Consider the following 15,059-nt stretch of genomic DNA (forward strand, 5'->3'; position numbering starts at 1 on the left):
GAAATCCAAGAAGTTCTGTCACACCCTCGAGAAAGCCTGGAGAAAAAACCCAACCACTGACAACCTGACCACCTTCAAGAACGCCACCCGCAAATACCACCAACTGATCCGATCCACCAAGAAATCAGCATTCAAGGATCGACTTGACAACAACGCCCACAGCAGCAAGGAAATATTCAACATCGTCAAAGAATTTACCAACCCCACCGCCGGCACAAACGACATCACTCCATCCCAAGACCTCTGCGACACCCTAGCCTCATTCTTCCACAACAAAATTGCCAACATACATAACAGCTTTGAAAACCAGCCCGGAGACCAGTCCGCTCCACCCACCTCCGAACCAAAACCCCCCTCTAACAACCTTTGCGCTTGGAACCCAATCACCACTGAAGACACCATCCGCCTGATGAACTCCATCCACTCAGGATCGCCAACCGACCCATGTCCCCACCACATCTTCAACAAAGCAGACTCCATCATCGCACCCCATCTCTGAGACGTCATCAACTGCTCCCTCAACTCAGCCACCTACCCGGAAAGCTGGAAACATGCCGAACTCAGCGCCCTTCTGAAGAAACCCCCAGCAGACCCCACTGAACTTAAGAACTACTGCCCCATCTCGCTCCTCCCATTCCCTGCCAAAGTCATTGAGAAAGCCATCAACAGTCAGATCTCCGCCTTCCTCGAATCCAACAAATCCCTCGACCCCTCACAGTCCGGCTTCCGAGCCAAACACAGCACCGAAACCGCCCTCATCGCAGCAACAGACGACATTCGAACACTACTGGACAACGGAGAAACAGTTGCCCTCATCCTACTTGACCTCTCCGCAGCCTTCGACACAGTCTGTCATAGCACCCTCATACAACGCCTCAGCAACGTCGGAATACAAGGAAAAGCATTGGACTGGATCATCTCGTTCCTCGCCGGAAGAACCCAGAGAGTCCGCCTCCCCCCTTTTAGATCAGAGGCCACCGAAGTCATCTGCGGCGTACCACAAGGATCATCACTCAGTCCCACCCTCTTCAACGTATACATGAGTCCCCTCGCATCCATCGCGCGCCAACACAACCTCAACATCATCTCCTACGCTGACGACACCCAGCTGATCCTCTCCCTCACCAAAGACCCAAACACCGCCAAAACCAACTTACACGAAGGAATGAAAGATGTAGCCGAGTGGATGAAGAACAGCCGTTTAACACTAAACTCGGACAAAACGGAAGTCCTCATCTTAGGCTCATCCCCCTCTGCTTGGGACGACTCATGGTGGCCACCGGCCCTGGGAACCGCATCCATACCAATGGACCACGCACGTAACCTGGGCTTCATCCGGGACTCCTCCCTCTCGATGACCAGACAAGTCAACGCCGTCTCATCATCATGCTTCAACATCCTACGCATGCTCAAAAAAATCTTCCATTGGATCCCCACCGAAACAAGAAAAACGGTCACCCACGCACTGGTCACTAGCCGACTGGATTACGGAAACACCCTTTACGCCGGAACCACAGCTAAACTGCAGAAAAAACTCCAACGCATCCAAAACGCCTCAGCCAGACTCATACTAGACATCCCCCGCCAAGATCACATTTCCGGTCACCTGACAGACCTCCACTGGCTCCCCGTCAACAAGAGAATAACGTTCCGTCTCCTCACCCACGCACACAAAGCCCTTTACGATCTAGTACCCGAATGCCTCAACACGCGCCTGTCCTTTTACACCCCCACCCGACAACTGCGATCGTCCAATCAAGCCCTCGCCGCAATTCCGCGCATCCATAGATCCACCATGGGAGGTAGATCCTTCTCCTTCTTAGCGGCCAAAACTTGGAATTCTCTCCCCACCCACCTCCGCCTTACACAGAACCACCTCTCCTTCAGAAAGCAACTAAAAACTTGGATATTCGATAAGTAAAATACCCCCCCCCCCCTCCCTCAAGCACCTTGAGACCCTCTGGGTGAGTAGTGCGCTATACAAATTTTTGAACTTGAACTTGAACTATATATACTGGCTAGTCTTTGAGATGTCATAGGGAGCGATAAAAACATTTGAGCGACTATGACAGGGCCGTATGTAGAGTATTGGGACATCCAATGGGCGCTTGATCGAGCAAGTTCTTTTTCTTGTGTGGTGAGTGGAGGTTCGTCATCCATACAATCATCCAGGGCTTCTTGTGTTCGTTGGAACAATCTATCTGAAGAAGCTGACAAATTTTTTAGTCTTACTCCTGAGTTGTCCGCTACCTTGGGAACGAGGGATACGGGAACGTACTTCTCCTTGAAAGGCAGTTCCTTCTTCCATGTCTTCGTCTCTACCCTCGTTCTCGGTTTCCCGGGTAGGGACATTTTTCTGGTAGGAGTCGGAAACTTTACTGGTAAAGAGAGGGATGAAGAGATCTATTTCTTTGATTTTATTATAATTTCCCGCTACCACTGCTTGATCTAGCTGAAGTAGGTCGTCGGGAACCTTTTTTCCAGCACTTGAGATCATACGGATAAAACAGGTAATAAGAAATCGTGAGAGGCATTTTCTATGAGCGATAGGTCTATTTTTAATAGCCTCTTGTAGGATTTCTACATTTTCTCCTGTTCGGAGAGCCTCGTAAATTTTATTCAGACAACTTGTGATGTTTGGTACCTCCCGTATGCTTTCTAGAGCTTCCCATAAGCGATAGGAGACATCTGCTTGTGGACCTTCCCCTGGAGTCGGGTCACACCCACACTCTAACATAGGTAGAACGCCGTTCCGTCTGGGTAATTACTCGTCTGGCCACTATTTGATTAGTATAAGCAGGAGGTGGTTCCATTAAATAGGTGGTAATGAAGTCTTCGGGCGAGGAAGGAACCTTAGGACGTGGAGGTGCTGTGGGGATATTAGGGTCTGAACTACCATCGGACTCTGTTTTTTGCGAGAAGACGGGATATATACCTGTCACGGAGGCCGAGACCTCCTGTTTCTTTTGTTCAAATTTAATATCGTCATTCTGATCCTGTAACTTTCTCATCTTACTTTCTTCCGACATTCTCTTTGCTTTCTCCACTTTCCCTTGCTCTTTTTGTTCCCTTCGATGCGCTTCCTTTCGCCATATTTCGACACTCTCCAACATCGAGGGTCTTGCTTTCTTTTCCCAACATTTCTTTTCAACTGCCATGATACAATTTAAATCCCATGTGCCACTCTTTGGCCATCTGATCGCAACTTTTAAGTCTTTAGTGTAACCTTCCCAAAGATCCAAATATAAGATGGTACCAATTCCATATTTCGTATACATGAAGTAACCAGGAGTATCCTTCGGGGGGACTGGTACAGGTTGTTCCAATAACCCCTTCCCGGTACCTAGTTTACACAATTTGGAAAACAAAGGCATTGCGTCAATATATAAAATGTATATTTGATAACTTAATATACCTTGAGTATCAGAGTACAAACATACTGTTTTCTAGAAACCTAGAACCCGTCTTGACTGTGTTCTGAAAATCAGAACCCATCTTGATACACCCCCATCAGTACTCACCGAGGTGCAGAAAACTTGAAGACCTTGTCACTGGACTAGTTACACTACGCTCTTGATCAGGGACTTGTCGGGGTTCTGAAGAACTCGGATTCAGCAACTTCACAAGGTTCGGGCTCTGGGTCGAGACTTCCACTGTTGTCCTCACTGCCTCGTGTGGATGGTCAGGCCGCGGCACGGTCCCACTTTGACACGAAGGAGTTCATGCAGGAACACCCTGCAGTGTGCACTTAGAAGTCCGTCGGTGTTTGGGTCCGCATCACCGGCGCGTGGGGAGAAAGGGAAGTTCCTGTTCGGGCGCCAATTTACTGTGGTAAATTTTTTAGTAATTTACCTGGATCGGAATTTCTATAATATCAATAAGGTCAAGCATGAAAGGCAGAGTCCGTGGTGGTTAGAATTCAGGGTCTTTATTCAATAACTCGAGTCAAGGGAGAGCCCCGTCACCTAAAGAGGCACGGGAATAGTCTCTACTTTAATCCAAGAAAACATACTATTTATACATTTCTGGACATAGAAAAGAGGAAGGAGCTTCCCTTGAGCAAATTTCTGTTACTTGTGTTGTAATCATACAGAAGTCATGGCAGAAGCGACGTAACTGTGTCATAATCTTGAGGAAGTCACGGCAGAGGCAGTGTGTTGAGAAATAACCCTAGGCTGGTTCCTTAGATGAGAGAGAGAGAAATGGTCGTGACAGGATGTCTGGTGTCATGTCTTAGCAAACGGGAACTGGTTTCTCGGAATCGGCCTGACCATAAGAGTGAGTGGTTACAACAGGGGCTTGTTTCTTGAAATCGGCTTGGTCATAAGAATGTATGGTTGCAGTTAGAGGAGGAAATGTGTTGTGTGCAACCTTACGTTTATGTGCCCGGGTTTTTCTAGTTACCATCATGATGAGCTTGGGACGTGAAAGAGAGGGTGTATAATGGGACATAAATAACGAAAAAATATCCATTTTCCACACTAGCTAGAAAAATAATGAAACAACTATTTTTAATAGCTGTTAAAAATCAAATTCAACAGTGAAGCTGAATTTTTCTAGCTATTACTGAAAAGTAACTTTTAGGAGGTAACCTTTTCTGCCTGAAATCTCTGGAAGCTACCTCTGCATTTTGCACTCCCACTTTGGTCAGCCAGTAATTAGCATTTGAAAATGCATGAATGAGATATGAACTTGCTCCTAGGAAAAAACAATAGCCTTACCTGAATGGTCAGAGATGACCCATTTGAACCTAACAGAATATGCAAAGGGGGACTGGGAGGATCCTTTTTGACATTCAAGTGTCAATCCCTGCTTGAATGTCACATCTTGCTAGACAGGTTTTCCATATGACCCTTGGTACGCACTACATAGAAGCCTCCCCTTTCACAGACAAATGTTAGCTGACATTTGGGCCCAGGCTTTCTTTTGTACCCGCCAGTGAGTCAGGCCCCAATCACAGTAGGACATTTTAAATATTACAGTGTCACAGACTTTTTTTAAAGTCCGTTGGGTTTACATGTAACATTTGGGGTGCACTTTAAAGGGCAAATATAGGATGCTATAACAATCCTTGTGTATCTCAAGTCTAGTTACTGAACACTAGCTTTGTTCTACCAGATGTCTGTCTGTAAGGTTGTTGTAGGTACAGTGAGTGGCTGTAACTGGATTTTGATGTTAGATATGGGAGAACACAAAAAACAAATAGGTCCCTAACAACAGTGATGGTAAATCACAAACTTAAACAATGCTGGTGGTCAGGAAGCTACCAATTTGAGAAGACATTACAGTTATACAGTATCATAAAGTCAACACTACAATTAAAAACCCCCCAGAAAAGATCATATATTGGTTTTAGGTATTTATTAAATACAATTATATACACAATATCATATAAAAACATTTCATTAAAAGTACATCATTATTGAAAAAACTGTTGTCGATGCAGCGTTTCGGTGAGTACGTGAATAAACACTTTCTTCAGGACAGTTTTCTAAATAGCAGAAAACATACAATTATTATCATATACATGTTGACATAACAATTCTAGTTTACCATCATTATTTCTTTTTACTCCTCAAAGTTTAACATTTTGTATACCCTACATAACCACCAGCACAACAGCTTATAAACATAATACAAACAATACTGCATCATTTTAACATGTAAGCAATAATATTAGCAGTTACTCTCCACATGAAAAGAAAATGGTAACAACATACCTAACCACAGTGAAGATGATGTTAGATTTCAATTTGACTAACACATCTGGCGATTAAAATCATTGCGATTTAAAATCTTGAAGAGAGAGGGGAATGATGATCTCCTCTTCAATTAAAAACCTTGATTTGAAAGAAAAATAAATGAAAGTTTCATTTACAAGTGCCCTCAAGTGATTTAAGTATATTGCTACAATAAGTCATGCTGATTGTTCAATAAAGCCAAATGGCATACCTTATGGTTCAAGGTATTCACACTGCAGGTTTGTATACTGGTGCCACCGTTGGTTTACAGCGTTAGGATACTGCAAAAAACAAATATTCAATATTCAGAATCACTATTCATATTATGCCCAGAGGTTACAAATCTCAAAGGAAAAAACCTGGATCTTACAGAAGAAATGGGAGCTAAGTAACGCCAACCATTGTGTGGTGATTGGAGTTCTCAGACTGGGCTGATGTGCCAGGTTTTTGTAAGAAATATCACGGATGAGTTAATACACGCCCGCTAGGGCTGGCCTCTGGTTTACCACCTATAACAGGATATCACTTTATGGTTACATTTTAAAGTTTTTGATGTGCACAGTTATTTGACATACAGACATATTTTATCATAACTCCTCTGCTATTCATGCAGCAAATGTATGTTATGTTGAATCAGTATCTAGTTCTATTTGGTGTCTCACATTATGGTGAGTGAGCACATACCCGCACACCAAATACAATATCGGCGGGTGTGTCCATATCAAGAACGGACCACGGGGCCTATTAAAAGTGAATGTTGGCTGCATAAACATTGCGGAAATAAATGGCCATTTAATCAGCAAATGTTTGATCTTTACTATTTGCACTCAGGTACTGGACGTCTACTATTATGTCGGGATCACGATTATGTATGCACCTGCTCTTCACAGTTTTAAAATCGGCCCATTCTTGCCTGTTTAAAACAACTCCGTAAATTTTTTTTTGTATATTTCAACAGCGAACGCGATTGCTTGGCCAGTGTCGTTGTATCATAGACCTTAGCGTGTGATAGATGCTGCCACTGATATCGAAGTGTTACCTCACTTGCAACGCAGAGTGTGCCATTCATAATTGAAGCCAATAATAAACAGTTTACGGAATATTTCAACAGCAAGCACAGCTGCTTAGCCAGTGCCGTTGTAGCACAGAGTGAAGCGCATGGTTAATGCTGCCGCTACTGACAAAGTCCTACTTCACTAAATCCAGCTATGTGGAGTGTACCATTCGTAGATTAAGGCACATATCTGATAAAATTACAGCGGCCTCCCTGCAACCAGTATACAGCTTCCGGGTCAGGATACAACAAAGTATTCCGACCGGAGCTGTATTTAAATACTCCTCCCGATCAGCATGTGATCACCGCGTCAATATCACGTGGTATTGTCGAGGCGTTCACTTTTTCCGAAGTTTGTTTTGCATTGTGTTTTGAGGAAACTTTATTGATGCTGCTTGTTAACATTCTCCTCGTTGTGGTGACGCGATCATACTTCAGCATCACAATATGTTTTGGCAGTGTATAAGCATATATTTGGGAGAAACAAATAATAATATGTCTTTATTTTGTATTGTGTATAGAAGATACTTTATTGATACTGATTATTGACCTCATAGTCATGACGTGACTATCCATCCACATCGCTATATATTTGCAATGCGTCTTTATATTTATGCACGTGATAGCTTATAAAGTAAAAATAAAAGTAAGGGTAGTCTTTTATTGGTACGGTGCAAACGCCATTTACAATGACAGGAGATATATATATATTTTTAATAATTATTTCCCTCTTGCAAATCTAAACTGCGCTAGTAGATTAGTAAATCCCTGAATACACTGACAAGTGGATTAATGCATCTCCAATAAGTCTAGCAGCCACCTAGGAATCAAAAATAATTGCATATAGGACCTGGAAAAGAAGAAATGTTTCAACCAGACATTATATCATATTGTTTCCGATCTGTCTGCAAGGTCCTCGCATAGCAAGTACACCTAATAGCGTATGTGTATGCTAAAGAATAAGTCTCTCCCAATCCTCTTTACTATTAAGTCCCTTCCTAAAGGTGTTCAAACAGGACATATAAAATTGTTTGCGTTTCTTTCTTTTGGAGGTGATGTCACCCCCCCTGAGGTTCATTTGAACCACCTCAAGGCCACACCACTTAAGATCATCAATCGTGTGGTGTTCTTTATTTCAGTGTTATACAAGGGGGGGTGCTTTTTTTGTTGGTTCTAATGGCTGACTTGTGTTCACATATTCTTGTCCGAATTTCTCTAGAGGACTTGCCAACGTACCGTAGTTGGCAGGGGCACATGATCAGGTATATCATGTTTTTAGTTAGGCAATTTATGAAATTGGTGATTTTCAAGGTAACTCCATTATGAAATATAGAGGGTCCTTTTAGAATATTGTCACAGTTAGTACATCCTCTGCATGCAAAAGTGCCAGTTGGTAAGGGGGGATTGTTAATGCATGGTTGATTATTGGCCATGGTTTCTCTATAGGTATGTACCAGGCAGTTCATCATAGTGAGGTTCCGCCTTTATGAGAACGTTGGATTTGGATGAGTCTCTTTCTTTTAATCAGTGATCAAATGCCAGTTTCTGTTAATAATATTTTTGATTTTGTTGCTAACAATTCTATAGTTGGTTACAAAAATGAAGGGCTGGCTATCAGCATTGATTTTTTCGGGTTTATTCTTAAAGTGCGATTCTCTATTGAATTATTTGGCTCTCTTATAAGGGTGTCTAATTAATCTGGGTAGCCTCTGGATAAGAATTTTTTGGTCAATTTGTCTGCATGTTTATTGTAACCTCTAATATCAGTGCAAATTCTTTTAAGCCCCAAAAACTGTCCAAAAGGAATATTATCCTTTTGGCAAGATGGGTGATTACTCCTGTAATGGAGCATGGTGTTCCTATCAGTTGGTTTTGTGAACAATTCAACATTAAGGACTCCATCAACATGTTTGATAATGACGTCCAGAATTTCACATTCCCAATAAAAAACACATCATCGATGTTTCTTGACCAGTGAGAGATGTACTCATAAAAAGGTGCCGCTGTGTTGTAAATGTGGGTGTCCTCAAACAGGGAGAAATACAGACAGGCCAGACTGGGAGCACAAGTGGCTCCCATGCTGGTCCCCTTGATTTGTTTATTGAATTCTTTGTCAATTAAAAATATGTTGTTTTTTAATGCAATATTAACGCTGTCTACTATGAAGGTAGCATGGGGTGTAAGCTCAGCACCTTCTGTCTTAAAAAGGTTCTCAATCATGTGTATTGTGTTGTCCTGAGGAATGTTTGTGTATAAAGCCTTGATATCTAAAGTTACAAGGAGTTGTGTCTCAGGATTAAAATCTAAAGGTTCTACCTTTTGAATAATAGCTGTAGTATCCTTTAGATATGCTTTCTGCTGTACTACTAGGGGTTGTAAAAACACATCAACATACTTGCTGAGGGGCTCAGTCAATGAGTTGATACTTGACCGATTGGTCTCATTTGGGGATCCTGTACGTTTTTGTGCACTTTAGGGAGATCATATAATGCAAGAATAGTTAGATTGGTGTAAAAAAAAAATGTATTCATCATTGCATATGACCTCATCATCTTTAGCTAAACTTAGCGTATTCTTGATATTGTTAGCTAGTGCATTCCACTCATCTCTATTTGAATTTTGGTAGTGCTCTTTATTATACAAAAGGGCATACATCCTCCTATTGTAATTGTCTGCTTGCATTACTACAATACTACCCCCCTTGTCAGTAGGTTTGATGGTTACATCGTGACACTGTTCTAATGAGGTAAGGGCATGTCTTTCCTTTGTATTCAGGTTGTTCTTAACCCATCTCTTTTTGTTAAGCAAATCATCAATACTTTTATCAACTAACCGTTCAAACGCTTCAATGTCTTTGCTTACTAGGTTAATCTGAGGTGTCCATGTCAATTTGGGTTTTAGCCCTGATTTATTAACTGTTTGTAATCTATCCTTGTCCTCAAAAAAGGCATTAAGTCTAATCTTTTGGAAAACACATTAGAGATCCCTCTCTAAGTTATACCTGCCCACGGGCGAGGCAATGGCCTTTTTCGAGGACATTAACCTCTTCCTGTGAAAGGTTTCTCTGTGAGAGGTTAATACCCAGAGCCTTTTCTACTGATACCATTTCTTCTGACTCCTTGTATACGGGCGATGTTGGAACTGAAGTTGAGGGTTGTAATTGCCCCTCCCTCTTCCCCTTTCCCACGTATGTCCAAAGTTTTTGTGTCGTTGTTCTAAAAAAGACAAAGTGTCTCTCTTAGAACTGCGTGTTGGTTCTCTCTCCTTATTATTATGATTGTCCGCTTGGATATCACTATCTGAATCTGAGCTCGTGTAGGATGTATCAAAGAATCTTACATTTTTCTTGGGAACATTTTTTGTTGGTTGTTGCCACTGTCTACAGTTTGAGAAATCTTCCCTCGTCTGTCATAAAAGTCCTTCTGGAGGTAAGGGTACACATGTTCAAGGTTATATTTAGAAATGTCCTTCTTCAATTTATTTGATTTCTTATTTACTAGATAGTCTTTGTAACCTGAAATGTCTCCCTGGATTTCCCGAGCTTCTTTTTCGCATCGTCCAGGGCTGTATTGTCTTTCAGCCTCTGTTCTAACTCTTCTATTTCTCTTCTTTCAATAATGAGAACTTCATGTGCTGTTTTGATGATTAGCAACATCCAAACACGACTGCAACGATTGGCTATGAACGTCCGATTTTCAATAAACTTCTGGTTTTTAATTAAGATACTAGGTTAATTATTAACTTGTAAACCTCTGGGTATAATCCCCTTGTTACAATATTCAACAAGAAAGTCTGCATGTAATTCAGTTCGTATAACTTTCTTTTTGAGGTTCCATAGTGTTCTCCATTGTTCCTCATCACTGTTCTCTAATGTGACTGTTGAGATATTTTTAGAGGTACCTTAAATTATTTTGTTAAATTGGTCCTCAGAGAAACCGTAGGTTTTTAAACCTTCCATCATTGCCTAAAGGCTCTAGGCAGAAGGTGAAAATAAACCTCCCCAGCTAACAAGCTGTACGTGAATAAGGAAAAAAAAAAGGGAGGTTCCCTTATAATCCAATCAGGGACAGGGGGAGCATACGAAAAACAAATAGGTCCCTAACAACATTGATGGCAAATCACAAACTTAAACAATGCTGGTGGTCAGGGAGCTACCAATTTGAGAAGACATTACAGTTATACAGTATCATAAAGTCAACACTACGAATAAAAAACCAAAAAAAAGATCATATATTGGCATTAGGTATTTATTAAATACAACTAGCAGCCCGTCCCGACGTTGTCCGGGGGCAATGAGGCTTCCAGGTAGCAGGAACTCCCTTACCTCGCGTTAATTGCCCCCGGACAACGTCGGGACAGGCTGTCCAACAGAAATATCTTAGGGTCTATGGAGGTTCTAAACCCCACAGTTAGAGACCTCCCTACTACACATTTTGTCCGTCCTTTAAAACCCCACAGCTACAGACCTCCCGGGGGCAATGACGCTTCCAGGTAGCAGGAACTCCCTTACCTTGCGTCATCCTTGGGGGGCCGTCTCAGCCCCACGGCCCCACTGTCGGCGCCGCTGTCTTCCGCGCTCCTCCCGCCGAACGCCGCATTCGTTTTCCTCCCCACGGCTCAGCACTTCAGTGAACCGGGTGTAGGTTCCGCTCCTCCCGCTGAACGCCGCATTAATTTTTCCTCCCCACTGCTGTCTGCTCCGCCGCTCCTCATCGCATGATGTCAGCACGTTAGCGCACACGACGGCCGGAGGTTCCGCTCCTCCTGCTGAACGCCGAGTTACTTTTCCCTCCCCACTGCTGTCCTCCGCTCCTCCTCGCATGATGTCAGCACGTTAGCGCACACGACGGCCGGCGCTACTTCCAAGGGACTACTTTTTTTCTAAGGTATATTTTTTAAAGAACGTATTTTTTGGGGGGGTATATAGCCTATGTCACTCTGCAGACCCTGCCAATTCCAATGATGTATTGGGTGTTTGGATTGGTGCTCTGGTTCCCGAGTTTACCCGCCTCAATGGTCCAAAGTTCTTGCTTTATGATAGTAGTATAGATTATATACACAATATCATATAAAAACATTTCATTAAAAATACATCATTATTGAGAAAACAGTTGTCGATGCAGCGTTTCGGTGAGTAAGTGAATAAACACCTTCTTCAGGACAGTTTTCTAAATAGCAGAAAACATACAATTATTATCATATACATGTTGACATAACAATTCAAGTTTACAATCATTATTACTTTTTACTCCTCAAAGTTTAACATTTTGTATACCCTACATAACCACCAGCACAGAAGCTTCTAAACATAATACAAACGAGATATGGGAGAACACCAGAATTTCTATAGACCTGTTTGCACACACACACCCAGCTCTCAGAGCCCAGTTTTAGTGTGGCCAAAGTCATGTGGCCAAAGGCATCACCATCTTGAAAGTGGGTAGGGCTATCCTGGGAAACCATTACCCTATTAGTTAGGGCGTTCCCAGGGGGCATTCACACCCACTAGTCCATGTTAGGCATAAATGTGGCATCTCCGGGCACACACTTGAGAACATTCCTGGACCATTAGAAGAAGACTGAACCTGCTGGATCTGTACCCAGGACAAACAACTTGACTCCAAAGGACATAAGGCTAACCTCCTGTTAAAGCTACAGGGACACAACAAGCTACCAGAGGGCTTTTTCTGAAAGTTTTTGACTGACTAGTGGCAACTGGACCTGGAACTGTTGACCTCTACCTACCACCCTCTGAGGGCCCGGTTCCGATGTCGACAGGAAGGGCACCGACCTTTGGTCGGAGCCCTCCTGCCTGCAACGGAATGTGCTGTTCGGATTCCTTTCCGACTGAGCCATTCTGATGAGCTCAGTCAGAAAGGAATCTGACTTGATTTTCTGGATGGCTTACGACGAGCTCGGAGAGCCCGTCCGCTATCCGGAAACCTTCAGTACTCCCCTGGCCGCCTTTTTTCAGCCGAGGGAGTATGATGGCAGTTTCCCACTTCTTTTTTGTGCCAGTCTTTCAGGAACAATAAGGCAGTGGGAAACTGTCTTTGGGAGCCTCCAGTAGGACCCCACGGGTGCGAGGCCGCCAAATGGCACACAGTGGCAGGCACCTTGAGGTGTCTGCCACTGGGTGCAGGGATGAACTGCACCTCTGCAGTTAACAATGCAAGCATGCATTCTGTTCGGAATGCATGCTCCCATTGTTTGGTATAGGATTGCGACCGATCCTACTTGCAGGTCTGTAACCGACGACAGGAGGTTGGTCGGTTACAGTTCCTGACCGATGTCGGACGGACTCCGGTCCGTCCAACATCAGAATCGGGCCCTGAGTCTGTAAGTGTCTCCACTGAGGTCCTCGGGGGCTTTATAGGTGTATTCCTGTGGTGGGTTCTGATTTAAAGGACTAAAGTAAGAAGGTAAAATCTTTGACCATGATTAATCTGATTGGTGTATCAGATCCACACTCCATCACGGTGAGCGCCAAATTGCAACTAGTTTTTCGGCTCCGGCAACCATTGTCTATCATTTGGTCTTTGTCGTGATGCTATTTCTACTTTAAACTTTAAAAATTCATATCTCTGGTTCCCCTTATTGAATTTTTGTCATTTTGTTTGTTTATTGATTTTATTCAAATTTTTCACATTTGTTTTGGGACTTTTATTGTTTTACCTTTTGACTTTATTACTGCATAAATACTGTACACAATGCCTCTAAGTTTCACCTGTCTGCTCTGTGCCACAGCTACCAGGGAGCTGAACTCAGGTTTATTTAGTGACTTTAGTGGTTCACCCTGACAAGGATTGTGATTGTGCTTTGATACTAACACAGGTCCTGGATATACCCACATAATAGCCCTTTCCATGTAGAATAGCCAGATCAGTCCATGAATCATGAATAACTTGTATCACTTTTACAAAACACTGTCTTAATTGTGTTAATCTGATCAGTCAAATTGAAGGTGAAGTAGAGTGGGATTGCCAGAAAGCACCAGATGTTTTCACTGAAAACATTCAACTGGATATTTGTTTTCAGCATACACAGAGCAAGCTGGGAATGTGTGACAGTGATCTCCACCTACCTCTATCTTAACTCTGTGGCCCTGGTAGCCCTGCCAAATGGTCTAATCATCTGTTGCTGTATCTTCTATGAACATGCCACCCTTCATCTTCCACTTGACATGTCTCCTTTAATTGTATAAGGTCAACCCCCAGCCATACACTTTAGCGCCCAATCAAGCATACATCTTTAGTTGTGCCACCATGTTCCAATAGGAATGCCAGGAAGACCCTCTTTAACATGCATATATGACTTCTATTGTTTGTTATGCCTAGAAGATCCCTCATTCTCAGGCAATCCAGCACAAGCTTTTTCACTCAGCCGTGCCAGCAAGGCCTCCCAGGGGGTATCTGGACAGCGGATTAGGCCATACCAGCACAAACCCCTCAATCTATTTTCCAATACTCCCGCTTGTGTCCCATCTATGCTGCGTGTACACTAAAGACCCCAGAGGGTTTTTATCTAGTTTTGAAGTGATAGTGATTTAGAGGACACGACTGCATTTGTATGACAAAAGAATAAGAAGTTAGAGCACTTTGCAATGCCTGCCTGTGTACAGAGTGCTTCCAGTGCAGAGCGTGCTGCATTACATATTGGTGTAGACATGGTGCACCAAACCTGCTATATGCAAAACAATGTTTATCAAGAAATTAATGTTTTTTTATGACATTCCTGGAGCATAAATATTCTTTCAAGAAAAAGACGGTATACAAATGCCGATCGTAACCTTAAACAGACAAAAGCTTTAGAATTGTCCCTATCATGCTACTTGTCTGCGAATTAAATTATGCCATGGGCAGCTGCTGGAGTTCCTGTACCACATCTTTAATCCAAACAATCAGTGGCTAGTTCTGGACAGTGTGTGAGGTCACGAGGGGCAGAGCCGTTCTACCTCATCGCCTGAACTGAGTAGCTTAGTTGCTCTTACATCACATGAATGTTTTCCATGTCTTGCTGTCCTCTGAACAGGCTGCCTCTAAGCATAGAATATTTATTGCTACACTAACTGTTCTGAACACTGGTTTACATGTGATGATGGGGCTTTCTGGGCACCTGAGGAATGGCCTGTAATGGGGATACATTTTGCACATGATTACAATGATGGCTTTTGATGTGGATTCTTGTGAGTACTAGCATGTACATATTTCCTAACAATAAAAGGGTGACATTTCTGGATAGATTGGTGTATTTCATATAATTGC

General features: G+C 42.8%; 1 protein-coding gene across 1 annotated transcript in view; it reads left to right on the plus strand.

Annotated features, from left to right (window-relative positions):
* Positions 1-15,059, plus strand: part of LVRN (laeverin) — a 648,183-nt gene that overhangs the window by 546,203 nt on the left and 86,921 nt on the right. The gene's annotated exons all lie outside the window — the stretch shown is intronic.

The sequence above is a fragment of the Lissotriton vulgaris genome, chromosome 3_1 (genome assembly GCF_964263255.1).
Source record: "Lissotriton vulgaris chromosome 3_1, aLisVul1.2, whole genome shotgun sequence".
NCBI classification, from domain to species: Eukaryota; Metazoa; Chordata; class Amphibia; order Caudata; family Salamandridae; genus Lissotriton; species Lissotriton vulgaris.